This window comes from Lytechinus variegatus, chromosome 10 (assembly GCF_018143015.1).
Source record: "Lytechinus variegatus isolate NC3 chromosome 10, Lvar_3.0, whole genome shotgun sequence".
Classification (NCBI taxonomy): Eukaryota; Metazoa; Echinodermata; class Echinoidea; order Temnopleuroida; family Toxopneustidae; genus Lytechinus; species Lytechinus variegatus.
In genome coordinates, this window is record NC_054749.1 from 12,167,240 (window position 1) to 12,183,100 (window position 15,861).

Genomic DNA, 15,861 nt, shown 5'->3' on the forward strand with positions numbered 1-15,861 from the left:
TCTTCGTTTAAAGTTGGAGAGCCTATCCTGACTGGTTATTGTAACGAAGAGGCGTTTGGCTACTCCTGGACCATTGAAGTAAACTGCAGAGGATTCCGTGGGGCACTGGAACTTTTAGAAGAAATACTCGAGGTAGGTGCGCATAATATCGTTGCAATCATGGATTTGAAATCAGTCAATCGTTTATCCCTGTTAGAAAGAACGTTGGAACACAGTGTGAAATCATCGTCACACTGTTGAATTTGATTACCTTAAAAGTGTGAATCGTGCATTATCGACTACATAAATAGAGTTAAATTCACAGAGCAAAATGCTGAAATTTTCATAAAAATCGGATAACAAATAACGAAGTTATCGAATTTTAAAGTTTATTAATATTTTGTGAAAACAGGTACATGTATATGCACATCGTCATTAATATTCATTAGGTGGGCTGATGATGTCACATCCCCATGTTGGTTTTTTCTTATGTTATTACATGAAATCATGAATGTTTCATTTTTTTCAAACATGTGTAAAAGATGTGATTCCATTTATGATGATGAAATAAGTTGCGGCAATAAATATCTAATGCACTTAATCAGTTGTCAATCCAATTATTTAGTTTTTGGTAGCAAATTTTTGAATAAACCGAATTTCATATAATAAAATACAAAAGAACAAGTGGGGATATGACATCATCAGCCCACCTAATGAATATTCATAAAGACATACCTAGAACTGTTTCGCCGGAATAATGCAAATCTTTAAAATTCAATAACTTTATTTGTTATCTTATTTAGTTCAAATTTTCAGCATTTTGCTCTGTGAATTTTACTATATTTACTGAGATAAAATGTTTTCAGCCTGTACCACCCCTTTAAGCAAAGACTGATCAGCACAATACTGTTCTGAGCCATGGATTTATTACAAATATGTCCATGCCCCCCATGGCATGCCTGAACATAGCATATATTTGACTCGGGGTATTTTATTCATGAAGATGAAATGGAAAATTCTCGACAATGGCCACAATGTTTAACTCATGCCATTTCCTGCCATTACCGCTAAATAGGAAGGAATCACAGAAGACAACCTCGAAGAGAGTGCCTACAGGGTGGCCATCATCACTATGCATTCAGAGGACTTCACAGCCCTTGAGGTAAATCTTGTTGCTGACATTATGGAGAGTATTGCCTGGTGGAACTCGAGTAACTATAATGTGAGTGCTCATATTTCAGGGGCGGATCCAGGATTTTGAAATAGGGGGGGGGGCGCCAGCGGCGAGGGAGCGAAGCGGCCGAGCGGGGGGAGGGTGTGGAAGGGGGGATACCCCCTCCCACGGCAAGGACTTTTTCAAAAAATCATGTCCAATAGTCGTATTTTGAGAGCACCTTTAGAAGAAAAATGCACACTTAAATCACTGTAACTTCATGAATAAAAGACACATACTGACTCAATTAGGAGCTGGTTTCCAGTCACACACCGTATAAGCGGTCATTCAAAACATACATTTGGCAAAGGCTCTTCACTTGCTTGCATCGTGTGATTGAAACGTCAAATTTAAATGATACGAAACTGACACTTGTAATCGATAAGTTCCGAATAATCCATTCTGTTTATTGTCATTTGTGTATTTACATTGTGTGTTTCAAACGAGAATTGTTTAGTCGTATGGCAACATGCATAAAATTTGGTTCTTTTTTCCCCAAAATGCACAGTAAATTGTTACAAACTACAGAAAAAAAACGACATCATCTTCTGGTAATCAACCTTTTCCCAGAGGTCGTCCCTCCCTAGATTTTTAAAACAATTTTTTTTTCGATTTTGCTGGCAATTTTTTTTAAAGATATATTGTAATCAGCAAACCTATAGATTATCAAACATTAAAAATGGGGTAAGGGGGGGGGGGTTAATGTCTAAATTTCTACTTTTGAACAATACACAATGTGTCCTCGGGACATTTTTCCCCAGCACGAAAGTATTTTTTTCTCCCCCCAACCCCCACCCCCCTGTCACATAAAATCTTCGCTCCTTACGCTAACATATAGCTGCCTATACACAGCAAACGCGGAGTGGGGTCGACTGGTGATTGAGAATATACAATTTTGCTCCTCGATCAGTGGCGTACCGTGGGTCACGGCATTGGGGGGGCACCAGTAAAAATGTCGGGTCACTTAGGGAGCGCGCGAAGCGCGCTCAGTTGTCAAGTAAACTGACCTAATAGAGATATTTTAAGGACATGCAGTGCCATCAAACGGATATGTATCTCACTGATTAAATAATGCGAGCGCGAAGCGCGAGCTGAAAATATTTGATATTGAGGGCTAAAAATTGACATTATAAGCAAATTGTTTTGTAATCATGATACTTTACTGTCTCGCTAAACAAACAATGCGAGCGCGAAGCGCGAGGTAAAATTTTTGTATATACTGACCCTAAACAAGGAAATTTTAAGGATTATATTTTAGAATCCATTAAGAGTATAAATATCTCACCATAGTCATCTAATGCTATTGCCATCCTTTGCTGATTTTGTTAGAATTACATCTAAACACAGTCATGAAGCACCTTTTGTAGTCATGTAATCATGATTATCATACGCATCTTACTAATCAAATACTGCAAGCGCAAAAGCGCGAGCTGAAAATTTATGAAATATAGACCTGAAGAGGGGCATTGTAAGGGTTGTTTGTAGAAATACTCTAAGACCCTACGTATTTGACTAACCAAATGATGCGAGCGCGAAGCGCGAGCTGAAATTTTTGTATATATTGACCACAAACATGGATATTTTAAGGACTATAGTTACGAATCCATTAAGTCAGAGTATACATATCTCACCATAGTCATCTAATGCGAGTGCCAAGCGCTTGCTGATTTTGTTAGAATTACATCTTAACACATGGATCACTTTTTGAAGTCGTAATCATGATTATTATACGCATCTCACTAATGAAATACTGCGAGCGCGAAGCGCGAGCTGAAAATATAGGAAATTCAGAAATAAAGAGGGGCATTCCAAGGCCTGTTTGTAGGAATTCACTAAGACCTCACGTATTTCACTAACCAAATGATGCGAGCGCGAAGCGCGAGCTAAATTTTTTTATATTCAGATCAGAAAAATTGACATTTTAAGGACTGATTTTAGGAGTTCATGAAGAGCAGAAATCTCACCAATCCACTAATGCGAACGTTAGCACGGACAGGAAATGTTTTATATTAAGACCTTAAAATAACTTTCAGTAGTCATGAAAAAGAAGAATATATCCCTACTTATAACAATAATAGCTCTAATTGCGAGGAAATATATTATTTTGTTGTATGTTGATTTGAAAACGGGAGGCTTTAGTACAGCAGGTATCTCGTTAAAAAGTCTATGCGAGCGCCAGGAACAATGAAGACACAATTGAGCAAATAATGTTTCATGAAGTTGTGAAAAAATGCTTCTTATGTTAACACTATGATCAACAACAATTTCTTCTTTCCCCCACTACTTTTCTCTTCCCTTTTCCCTCGTTTTCTTCTTTTCCCCGTTTTTTTTTTGGCCAGCCGATGGGGGGGGGCATGTGCCCCCCATGCCCCTCGTAGTTACGCCACTGTCCTTGATAATTCGTTGGAATGATTGCTTCGGCGAAACTTAGTTGGGGCGCCCTGGATAATATGCCTCTGAATCTACCAGAAAGTGTAAAAGTTAGTTTACATTAAATACAAATATGTCTGACCTATACATTTCAGTGAAAACGTACATGACCAAGGCAGAATGATAATGCTGCGCACGTGGCGCCCGATATAGGGCTTCATCTTTGAGTGAAGAATAATCTCTGGGATAGACATTATCATTCGCATCGTTGACACTTTCTCTCGCGATCTGTTACTTACAATTTACATGTATTTGCCATAAAGACGGACAAACGCATGTTACAAAAAACACAAAATTTCGGGAAAAAATGATATCCAATCCAACATCTTCACACTGGTCACTGCACTGCATATCCCGATTACAAGTGGTGCAACTTTCCAACCAATCGACTTGCGCGCCCTGGAATTCCGGAATTTACATATTGCAATACAGTATGACAGAGGTGCATTTGTGCGAACACAAAGGCCATGAGCGTAAGTTAAAATATAGTTTTGACTAGATCTAGCCCTTGAAATTGACTACATTGTACCAATCCAGTAAATATAACCATAAAAAAAAAAAAAAAAAAATCCGGCGAAAATAGGGGGGGGGGGGGGCGCGCGCCCGGGGCGCCCCCTCTGGATCCGCCACTGTTATTTAGAGGAATAAAATATTCAGAGAGTGATAGCCCTTGCCTAGAGGAGAGGTTTACTACTTCGCACAGAAGATTTACCCAGTGTTGGTATCAAGATATTTTGATTAGGGAAGCGTGGTTCTCCGGAGGGCTACTCGAATAATAACATTGACATCAAACTCAAAATAGGGGACTCTGGAATTAAAGCTTGGTCTTAAATGGGGGTCTTCGGAACTACCCTAGCAGCAACAATTGATAAAAATGCATTGTTCTGTCTGGAACTGTCCATATCAGAAAATGGGAGTCTCCGGAACTAATTTTCACAGTATTTGTGTCACCATAATAAACACACTCGGTAATGGAAAAATACACGAACACACCCTCACACCCATACTTGTAAAAGGTCCAGGATGCACATAAACACACATTTTTGAACATATTGTACAGTTATACTAACAAGGATCGACACCAAACCACTGATATATTGATTTTTAAATGTAACACGAACAACACTTTATTTTCTCGTATTGGTTTTTATGAGTCAAGCTTTAATTTTTTTTTTACATGAAGCAAGGCGAGGAACCACAAACTTGAGGGTCTCCCGAACCGGAGAAACAGGAATTTCTACTGCTTTCCAAATTGATTTTGCTCTAGAAGGAAAATTTATGTTGAAAATGCAGGGCCGTCGCCAGGGGGGGGGGGGTGCGAACGCACCCCCCTTCAGAACCAAAAAAAAAAACCGGAGGGGGGGGGTAGGGATACACCGAAACTGCATTGAGGAACAATAGGCATGTTGACCAGTATGTACTTTCTATATCCATTCTGGCCGGCGGGCTATATAACTGCATGAAATTGAGTTAATACGTTGTTTTTTGTGTTTTTGTGTTGTTTTTTTCATAAAAAGCACCCCCCCCCCTAGAAAAAGCTGGTGACGGACCTGAAATGGGGGTCTCGACCGCGGCACATATTACGTGTCAGACATTTTTATTAAGTAACCCCGGGTACGGTACGCTGGGGGGGGGGGGGGCAAGACGATTCTTTTAGCCAGTTCAATTACAGGGGTATATATTTATGTTCTTTCTTCCTTTCCTTCTTTTTTCTCTCTCTCTTTTGACTTTTTTTTTATTCACTACTTGACATCATTTTCCGGAGGGGGGGGGGGGGCGGATGCCCCCCTCCTCTTCTCAGGTCGCCCGGGACTTACCATAGCCAAATGTTTGAACTCTTGAACCAATTTGTTGTCGAATCCTCGGTATTCTGAAAAACAATGGGAGATATATCAAAGCCACATTGTGTTTAGAAGTCATTTGGTACTGGGTTACTGATGTTGATATACATATTTACATCACAACTATTTTAGTTATGGGGGCGTCGTGGTCTAGTGATTATGACTCTCATCTTTCAATCTGACGGACGTGGGTTCTATTCACGGCCATGGCGTGTTTTTTCTTCAGCAAAAAATTACCCACATTGTACTGCACTCAACCAAGGTTAGGTGAATGGGTACCCGGTGGGAAAAACTTCCTCGAATGCCAGAGCGCATGTAGGCAGCACGGTTAAAACTGGGTAATGATGATGATGATGATAATAATAATAATACATTTTGTAATGCACAGTTGTGTATTTATACATATAGAAGTTACGCAATATGAATGTACAATTATCATTATTACTATCATTATTATTTTTTACACAATTAAGCCCCCTGCTTAATTAACGAAATAGAAATTAACGCTAGTGGTTAATGAAACATATCGTCATGATAAATCCTTTTTTATGAATTACTTTCAGGTGACTACATCTTCTGTTCTCGTAGTCAACAATGTAATGAATATCGATGAGGAAGAATTGTTTACTGCTCAAGAACAAAATGTGTCACTCTTTCGATTGGTTCAAAGTCTTGAGAGACAAGTTGGTAACATCGAACTTAATTCTACTACGGCTTATGATGAAAGGTTCGCCAACATTGCTGCAAAGGTATCTTACTTTTTGAATTTGATAAGCTTGAAGGTCGACCTTTTGGGGGTAAATATTGATTCCTGATTTGAAGGTAGTTTCTGATAAAAGACCTTTTATCTTGATCTTGACATACGTGTAATCAAGTAAGTGGGAGGTTATAAATTTTGGCACCGTGATGATGTTTTCATTTTTTTTTTTGGGGGGGGGTGAGTTAGAGAAAAAAATAATCTGAGGGGTTTTTCATGCTGTTTCATTAAGTCATATCAAACTTGCAATTTTGAAGATGCTTATTACAAGAAATGCTACTTCAATATTCTACATCCTTCTTTTCCATTGGATCAACGTGAAAACCTTTGAAAGTGAAAGTGATACCTAATCAAAATGGGCAGATTTTTGTATCAATAAAGAACACATTACTTAATCTACATTTGATTTCCATGACTTAATTAGTATTGAGAAAAAAAATAAGATAGCCCTTGTAAAATGTAGTGTTCCTATATAAAATTAAATTAATCAATATCGAATTTCAGGTTCAAACAATTTCCAGTTCAGATGCATCGAATGGCGTCGTGATCAGAATGTCGGGCCTTGACATCACCGAATTCTCTGAGACAAACACATCCATAACTGCGATAGATTCTAGTTCTATAAGACCAACCACAGCAACACTTGTACAAACCGTTGTTCCTGCAGAGGCATTGCGTCTACCGCTTGAAGATGACATCGCATCGATGATTGAATCTCCTAGAATTATATACATGGTTTATACCAGCGATGTCCTTTACCCTTCCAAGTACATCCAGAGATTGAATGAAAATAACGGAATTTTCATCAGGACCGTGAACACACCGGTCGTGGCTGTTATCGTGGGAGGACAAAAAGTTGAGGGCTTGTCGCAAAGCGTCAATTTTACATTCTCCAATATCATGGTAATTTTAACACTTCAGTTTATGCAAAAGTTGATTCAGGATTTTGTTACTGACTAGGATCAGTAAACTATCTGTTATTTTTCTATTTTTCTATTTATTATTTTTTCCGTTTTATTCTTTACCTAATGGTTTTTAGTCAATTTGTTTTAAACAGCCAAAGACTTCAAATTTTCTTTATACTATTGAAATAATCGACAGCATGATTATTTCCAGCAAATCATGATTAAGGAAATGCGAAAAAATGAACACAAGTTTTGTTTTCACATTAATACATGATTGAAAAATAACTTAAAGTTTATAAAACTTAACTTAATAAAATAACTTGAAAAGATATCTTTCTTTCCCTTTCTCTTCCATCAAATAATACTTTGGCCAAGAGACGGGGGACTTTTAGACGAATTGTATACGGGCTTGCAAATCTGTATGTATGGGTGTGGGTGGGTGCCTGTAGGTGTGTTTGATGATGTAGTTGGGGTTTGTAATATTTTCTGTTCCAGACATAGTGCTGCTAAAATAAAATATTGATTAGGAGTATCAGCATAATAATCCTTTTTTAATCATCACATTTAATTCATAGGGTGAAAACTACGACCCAGTCTGTACGTTCTGGGACACTGGAACCGGGAACTGGTCGACTCGGGGATGCACCCTAGTCAGCGTTGGTCCAGATACATCGTTTACACAGGTCACTGTTCCAGATAACGTAGATGTGACCGATACCAACAGTGTGACTTGCGCATGTGATCATCTGACCAGCTTCGCAGTCATTGTCGTGAGTATGGAGGGGTTATTCCCACGAAGCCGACTGTTCTCATAACTTTTTCTTATATTATTAACCGTAGTTAATAGTCAAATTATCTAAGTTATATTTCGTGTACATCGAAGGATGGGCTAACCCGGAAGTCTTCTAATGATGCAGACACGCAACTTGAGAGAAAATGATATGAGAAAGTCGGCCTTGTGGACCCTCCCCTATGTAGCATGCGTGTTTCTTTTCGAAATCATCATCCTGATCATACGGAAACTTTAAAGTGCCATAAACTTAACGAGATGGGGAATTTAATTATTCTATCTTGTTATTATAATAAGATTATAAAGAGTGAGGCACATTAATCATACATAAAGGTATACACAGATGAATTTGCATATCAAACACGTTGATAAATTTTTACTTCAGATATATATATATATATTACAAGAAACTACGATTTTTGAATATGAAAACAATGATGCTTTTCCCAGTTCTGTGCTTTCTCTCTCTCTCTCTGTGAGGGAATCTTCAAATTGATTAACATTGGGGAAGATAAAACAGATGAAGAAAAAACGCAGAAATGTAGCAATTAATCACTATCATATAAAATCATTTTTTTTAAATGATGTCTCCATTGGTCACTCCAATGTACATTTAATTCAGAACAGTTGAACAAATACTAAAAATGATATATCTATAAGAATATACAGAATACTGGATAACCACTACTAGGCAGTGCATGCCCAGTCACCTGCTTTCGTTCTTCCTGTTCTTCCGAATTGCAATAAACCTTTCCAAAACGCTTTTCAAAATGCTTAAAAAATACATGTACACATATATTGCGGAGGAAACGATTGAATCTAATTTCATCTTATTTTCTTCGTAAACCTTTGAAGGACCTTTACCCCGACGGACGGCCAAACAAGGTATTTCGATGGCTGAGCATTATTGGGTGTGGAATATCTATCATCAGCCTCATCATCACTATCTTCACATACCTTTCCTTGCTCAAGTAAGTACGACAAATGATGTTATTTTATCTGTTCTATCATGGACAGACATCAAACCTATTCAGCGAGTGTATTTAGATGTTACTTCATATCTACTTTAGACAAGTTGGCAATTTCAAATGTTTTTTGAGGACTAGGAAAAGAGAATGTTTCAGCGCAGCGAATTATTTTGAGCGATAGAAAAAAAAAATGTTATGCAACTTTCACATCGTGTTGAATGCAATTTAACTTGTAAATAAATTAATTTGTAAGTGCTGCGTACTATTACCCCGGCTTTATTAGCAGGGCTACCCTTGCCGAGGATGGTCTTATAAGGACAGCGTACACCTTAAGAATGGTCCACGATCAGATTTGGGAACAAATCAAATTTGGCTATATGAATGATTTTTTTTTACATTTCAATCATGTCAATCTAGCTGTAAGAATTCTAATATAACATTTTTGACGATTGCGAGCATTTTATTTGTAGTAAAGGCACAATTTATTTCAAATCGTAGTCAATCGTATGATTGCTATGGCATCATTTTTATTTTAATAAGAATGGAAGCATAGTCGCATCTTTCAGTAGTAATAATTGTAATACTACGATAATATCTCAATATTAGATCAATATTTTATTACGTTTAATTCCAAAATCGGGTCGCAGACCAATCATTAGTTGTGCCGTGGCCTTAACTGTTACATCACCCGATCAAATTTACCTACCTTTTACCTGGGACACTTGTTCTGTATCAATTTCGTCAGTTTCATTTTCCAACCCATGCCTACAAAAAATGTCAGGCTTCCAAAATTTTGATTATCAGGAGGCAACATGTTTTTTGTATAAAATTCTTACTTTTCAAATATGAACTCACTTGCAGGAAACTGCGCTCATCTCGCGTCGCAACAAAGTCAATCTCTACATCCTCTTGTGTTTCTGCGTCACACTACTTGGCCTATACGTTGCTTTCCTCGTCATCATTGGCTTTGATCGAGAATCTCGCGTTGCCGAGTTAGGGATTATTCCGTGTAGTGTCGTAGCTGGCCTCGCCCACTTCTTTGCGTTGTCCTCATTGACGTGGATGGGTATCGAAGGGTTTCATATCTACATGACAACTGTTCGAATTATCAATACTTACATACCAAAGTTTATGATCAAGGCCACCTTGGTCGGTTGGGGTGAGTGGTTTCATTTTTTTCTCGGAAATGTTCACTCCATAATGAACGAAAATCTTGACAAAGAGACCAAGAGTGCGTAAATATAATAGTGGAAGTCGTCAAAGTAAATTTCAAATGCTTTATTTTCAAATTACTAGAAATAACATATTTACCTATAATTGTGCAAATTGATCTCATGGAAATGCCATTCGTAGTCAGAAAAGGGAACTTTAATCGCAATAGAGAAGGGAGAGAGGGTGGAGTTGCCGTGGTATTTCACTTATAGGACCAAAGTTCGGAATCAACTGCAACCCATTTTTTTTACCAAAAGAAACAAGTCCTAATTTACTGAAAACATATTAGCTCCTCTTTCATTAATGATATTTGTTTATGAATACCCACTGTGTATCGGTTTGGTTGAAGTTTCCAAGAGTGCTCAATGCCAGAAAAGAGCAATGTGTAATTATATTCATACCTTGGTCAGCTCGGGTTTCGGGCGTTTGGTGATCTTCAGACGACTGGCTGATCATCACAAAGCGCGTGGAACCGAGCTGACCAATGTATGAATATATATATATATATAAATGTGTGAAGCTATACATGTACAACAGCTTTGGCAACTCTTTTATTTATATATTGTAAAGAAATGGACGAAGAGAACAATGGTAGACGTAGCTTTAAATCAAGGTTCCCCAGAGCTATCTACCCTTTGGAAAAATTGGTTATGCCGAAAAAATGTCTCTGCCGGGAATCGAACCCGGGCCCCCAGCTTTGAACGCCGGTGCCTTAACCACTAGACCACAGAGACGGGCTAGTGGCTAGGCCGACCGAGATCCGATTGACCGTCAGAAAGACAGATTTTCGACACTATACCAATTACCTTTGTCGGGTGAAGGTGGGTTTTGAACAATGACAAGCCGTCATGCCTCAGCTGGATCAAAGCTATTGCTTCGATACAGTACACGTATGTGAGAAAGTATACAAATGTGTGAAGCTATACATGTACAACAGCTTTGGCATTTGTATATATATATATATATATATATATATATATATGTATGTATGTATATATTATATGTTTATATATTAAAATATATTTATATATGTATATATATATCAGATATGCGAAACAAATAGTATTCATGAGTAGTGCAAGTTTTCAATGCCAACAAATTCTTTATTAACTTTCAAAATTTTCGGTAGTCATCTACCGAAAATAAAAAAAGAATTTGTTGGCATTGAAAACTTGCACTACTCGTGAATATAATTTGTTTTGCATTTCTGATGTCTGATTATTGCTAATACGTTGTAAACCAAGATGCTTAAATATATAGCATATTTCATATAAATACAAAAGAACAAGTGGGGATGTGACATCATCAATTTGCCCATTGAATATTCTTGAAAGCATGCAGAAAAGATTATAATTGTTTCTGTCGTCCATGTGAACATTGTAATATCTTCAAGTGTCATGCATGAGCACCGATGGTTGGCCTGTGCGTAATACAATTAGCCACTATTATCATTATTTGAATAGGGTCAATTATGTAGAGATATAATCTATATTTTTAGTACAATGAATAGATATCAAAATGATAATCTTTAATAACGGTTGTTCTTAGGCATACCAGCCGCCATTGTTGGAACAACGGGTGGACTTCTGCGTGGTGACTACGCAGCAAGAGATTTGTAAGTCATTTACATACCACATCCCTCCCCATTGTGGACCTCTGTATTAGTAGAGTTATTATAATTTTTCTTTATTAATTTCTGTCGCTTTTCAGATGATTTTTCGATGGGTTTAATCATTGCCACTGTTTCTTGTCAAGATTTTGGCCCCCCCCCTCTATTAGTCTATCTCTCTTCTACGTCCTTGGTCTGCACCTATACGATGTCTTATGGAAACTGTTTCAAAGGGAAGGCCTCTTAACTCGCATGCTTCCATTGACTTGATTTATAACACAATTGTATGTAACATCTTCTCCCATCTTCTCTTTCTTCCAGTAGGATCGTGTCACCTGAAAATAGGTTTTGATCAAACTTCGCTTGTAAGCTGATTATTAATTCACTTGGCATGTTCACATGTTCACGAGCAGTCTGTGGTGTATCAGTTGAGAAAACAGCCCCCCCCCCCTCTGCCCTGGCATGCCCGGCAAAATTCACTTACCTTATTAGGGCTTTATTACACAGGACGGGAAAGTACCCGAGAAAGCGAATTCGTTGAGAGATAGAGGGGAAAAAAACTGATCAACGAAGTCGATTCTCCTTCCAGGCATGCGACAATAATTTTGATGGCGTTGTTCAGAAAAGAAACAGAGTTTCTCTCTCCACGACGCAAGACGGGCTTAAGAACACAGTGAATTATTGAAAATGCTCGTCGAATGACGAAAAACAGCTAAGAGATCTTTGTCGAAAATTCGGGAATCGAACAACAGTTTCGTCTTACGTTCTGGAGCTGACAAAAATGCAAAAAAAATGTTTATTGTTTATTCAACATCAGTTGATCTCCCATGGGGCCCCTATACACAAGAATGCAAAAAACGGATTATATTTACAGATAAAAACATTCAAGATAACATAACATATGCAACCAATGCAATAAAATCTGAATTGCGAAGATATCAATAATAAACACTGCAAAATTAGAGTGATCATTCCAATGTTATTTATACATTTAAATAATGAATTTATTAAAGTAGCAAGTGCCAGTGTAAACCCTAATTTTCAATCGGGCTGAGACGATTTTTAAGATTATATTTAGATGAATGTAAAGATGGCGATTCCCGTATGATGACCGGCAAGCTATTCGACAGTTCCGGACAGGCGTAAAAAAGGAATGTTTGCAATAATCAGAACGACACCTTGGAACAACAAGATCGTGTCTGACGGTCTGCCTTGTATTTTTCGAATTTGTTTTGTTTTGATCCTGAAAATAATTTGAGTAGTACTCTGGTGCGAGTCCATGAACACAATTTATAAACAAGAACGAAAAAGCGGTTTCTATTCACCAGTTTACGACAAAGGCCCGTATTCTGAAGTCGGGTTTAACTTAAACTCAGGTTTAAAGTTGTGGTTTAAGTAGGGACAGCCAATTGTTACATAATCACTAACAGTAGAGACATCATACTTCAGCTCATTCGGCTCTCAAATCATTTATAATTGTGTAGGAAGTATAAATAAACGATTGCCTTCACTATCGATGAATCAGGAAAGAGCACAGTAAACATAAGAAACATACAACTTAATAAAAATGTTGATACTTTTGGCTTTCCATACTTAAACCACAACTTTAAACCTGAGTTTAAGTTAAACCCGACTTCAGAATACGGGCCATAGACTTTTAGGATGTTATTTGGCATGAAGGACATTGGACAATCCATTTCTCTGTTTACTAGCCTGTCGTGCGGTACGGAACGCAAACTCACTAATAACATACAGAACGAGGCAACATCAACCTCGTCCTCCTTGCGAGAAGATAGTATGCGGGAAAATGTTCAATTAAATCATTAGGCCTACTTATGTTCATGCTGAACAGAGTTCTATTTTATTATGCCTATAGCGTGAACTTTCCCTTTCTGCAACGTAAAATTACTATTGAAACGTCGGTGGGAGCTTAGATCATAAACTTCGATTTCAAAGGCTGGCTATATTTAACTAACTTACCATAAATTGTTAAAATGTTTTCCTCAGACTTTGACTTAAAACATTAATGTTGGTCTATCATGTGTATGCTCAAATTGATGGAAGGCGTATGGTTTATCTATCCTTCAAATGAGCCTACTATTATCCATGACCAGGGGCGGATCCAGGATTTTCGAAAGGGGGAGGGGCACATTCATTTTCCAGAGGAAAGATTTGACAAGCAAAAAAAAAAGGTTTTCACTAAAAAAAAAGGGTCCTCACTTGTGTATGAACGACATATATTTGAATTAAAAATACATGCTGTGCCTTTCAGGGGGGGGGGGCACACTTGTGAAAGAAAGGTATATTTACATTACACATTTTGATTATGGCTCTCAAAGCGGGGGGGGGGGCAAGGGCTGGATATGCCCCCCCCCCGATCCGCCACTGGCCGTGACTACTATTATTTGTTATGTGTGCTGGTCATGGTCTTGGAATCTTTTAATGGTAATCAAATATTTTCAGATAACGACTTGAATGAACAAAAATAATTGACTAATTGGTGTATTTTTAATACATAATCGGTAATTCACTGCAGGAATTGGGCCGAAACGCCCACCCTCGCACACCGCTGAGGCATGTCAAATCATAACTTACATACACGAAGGCGGATCTGAGCCTCAACGTCTTACAAAGAGTTGCGATTAGGGGATCAACCACAACTATGGAAATCCAACAACTAAATCAAAATCTAAAATACATGTTTGTTCAAATGTTTTCAACATATAAAGAGATATGATTTTTATTCATACGTTCATTGTTGTCATGACAATTCAGTATCCTCCATTTTGTGTACAAAATGACATTGTTTAAATTTCTTGTAGAAAAAATTATGGCATCATGGAATTCCATACGGTAGAGGTTGATCGGACCAATCGTTACTTTTTGTAAGACGGGACCTAGCTTTTTTTTCTCTCTCCAACAGCTGTTACGTGCAACAGTGGGCCTTGATTGGAGGATTCCTGGTGCCCATGGGAGTCATTCTACTCACCAACACCATCATCTTCCTCCTCGCCATCTGTCGGCTCTGCCAATCCGCCAGGCTCCCCGGACGAGTATGGAAAGACCGCGAGGCCGAACGTCGAGCGTCCATTGAGAGGACGCAGACTGGCGTCTCGTTTCTGGTCCTCATGGGGTTGACCTGGTCTACCGGATACCTGGTTCTTTTGCAGGACGACATTTCAGAGGTCCTCTTCATCATCTTCAACTCCTTGCAAGGGTTCTTGATCTTCGTACTCGCTTGTTTACGGAAGCGTGTGGTGCGACAGCGATGGAAAGAGTTGTGTTGTACAGGTTGTTCGGAACCTGAGAAGAATGGCTCTCGGTCGAGTAGTGATCTCAACAAGCCGTCGCATGGGAGTCATAACTCCAGTACACCTGTGGAGCTATCAGGTCTTCATTAAGACTTCAAAATAGCTCTTCTCAGATACCCAAGCCTTGTAGAGTCGTTAAACGTTCATTAGAGCTTGTTGTGAATAGCCAATTATTTCAATGATGACTGCTGAAACCCGATTGATATAATCACGATAATAGGGGCCTGCTTAACTCAACTCCAAAATAATTAATAGTTTCTGTAAATCCCCTTTATAATACCCTATGAAGATTTGAAAAATTATTTGTGGTAAATCAACGAAATTGAATTTTACTATTCCAATCCATTACGCATATTAGTGCATGAATATATCTGCCCTAGAAAGGTTATGGTGTGAACAATATATACCAAAATGTGTTTTATTTGTTAAATTTGCCGAGTCTACAGCAACATTTATTTTGATCGGGGGCCGGTCTTTGTATTTTATAGCTTGTTTATACATACTTCTTTACAAGCATGGAATGGGCTGAAAATTTCAGAATGTAAATTTTGCCAGTGGCTATCTAATCTGTTAAGTAAGCGTTAAAAAGGGCAATTTTAAAGGTCAAGTCCACCTCAGAAAAATGTTGATTTGAATCAATAGAAAAAAATCAGACAAGCACAATGCTGAAAATTTCATCAAAATCGGATGTAAAATAAGAAAGTTATGACATTTCAAAGTTTCGCTTATTTTTAACAAAATAGTTATATGAACGAGCCAATTACATCCACATGAGAGAGTCGATGATGTCACTCACTATTTCTTTTGTTCTTTATTGTTTGAATTATACAATATTTCATTTTTTTG

At 38.0% G+C, this 15,861-nt stretch overlaps 1 pseudogene; it reads left to right on the forward strand.

Moving 5' to 3' along the window:
• The first annotated feature begins 1,084 nt into the window (after positions 1–1,084).
• On the forward strand, positions 1,085–15,645 carry LOC121423016 (annotated as a pseudogene).
• The last annotated feature ends 216 nt before the right edge of the window (positions 15,646–15,861 follow it).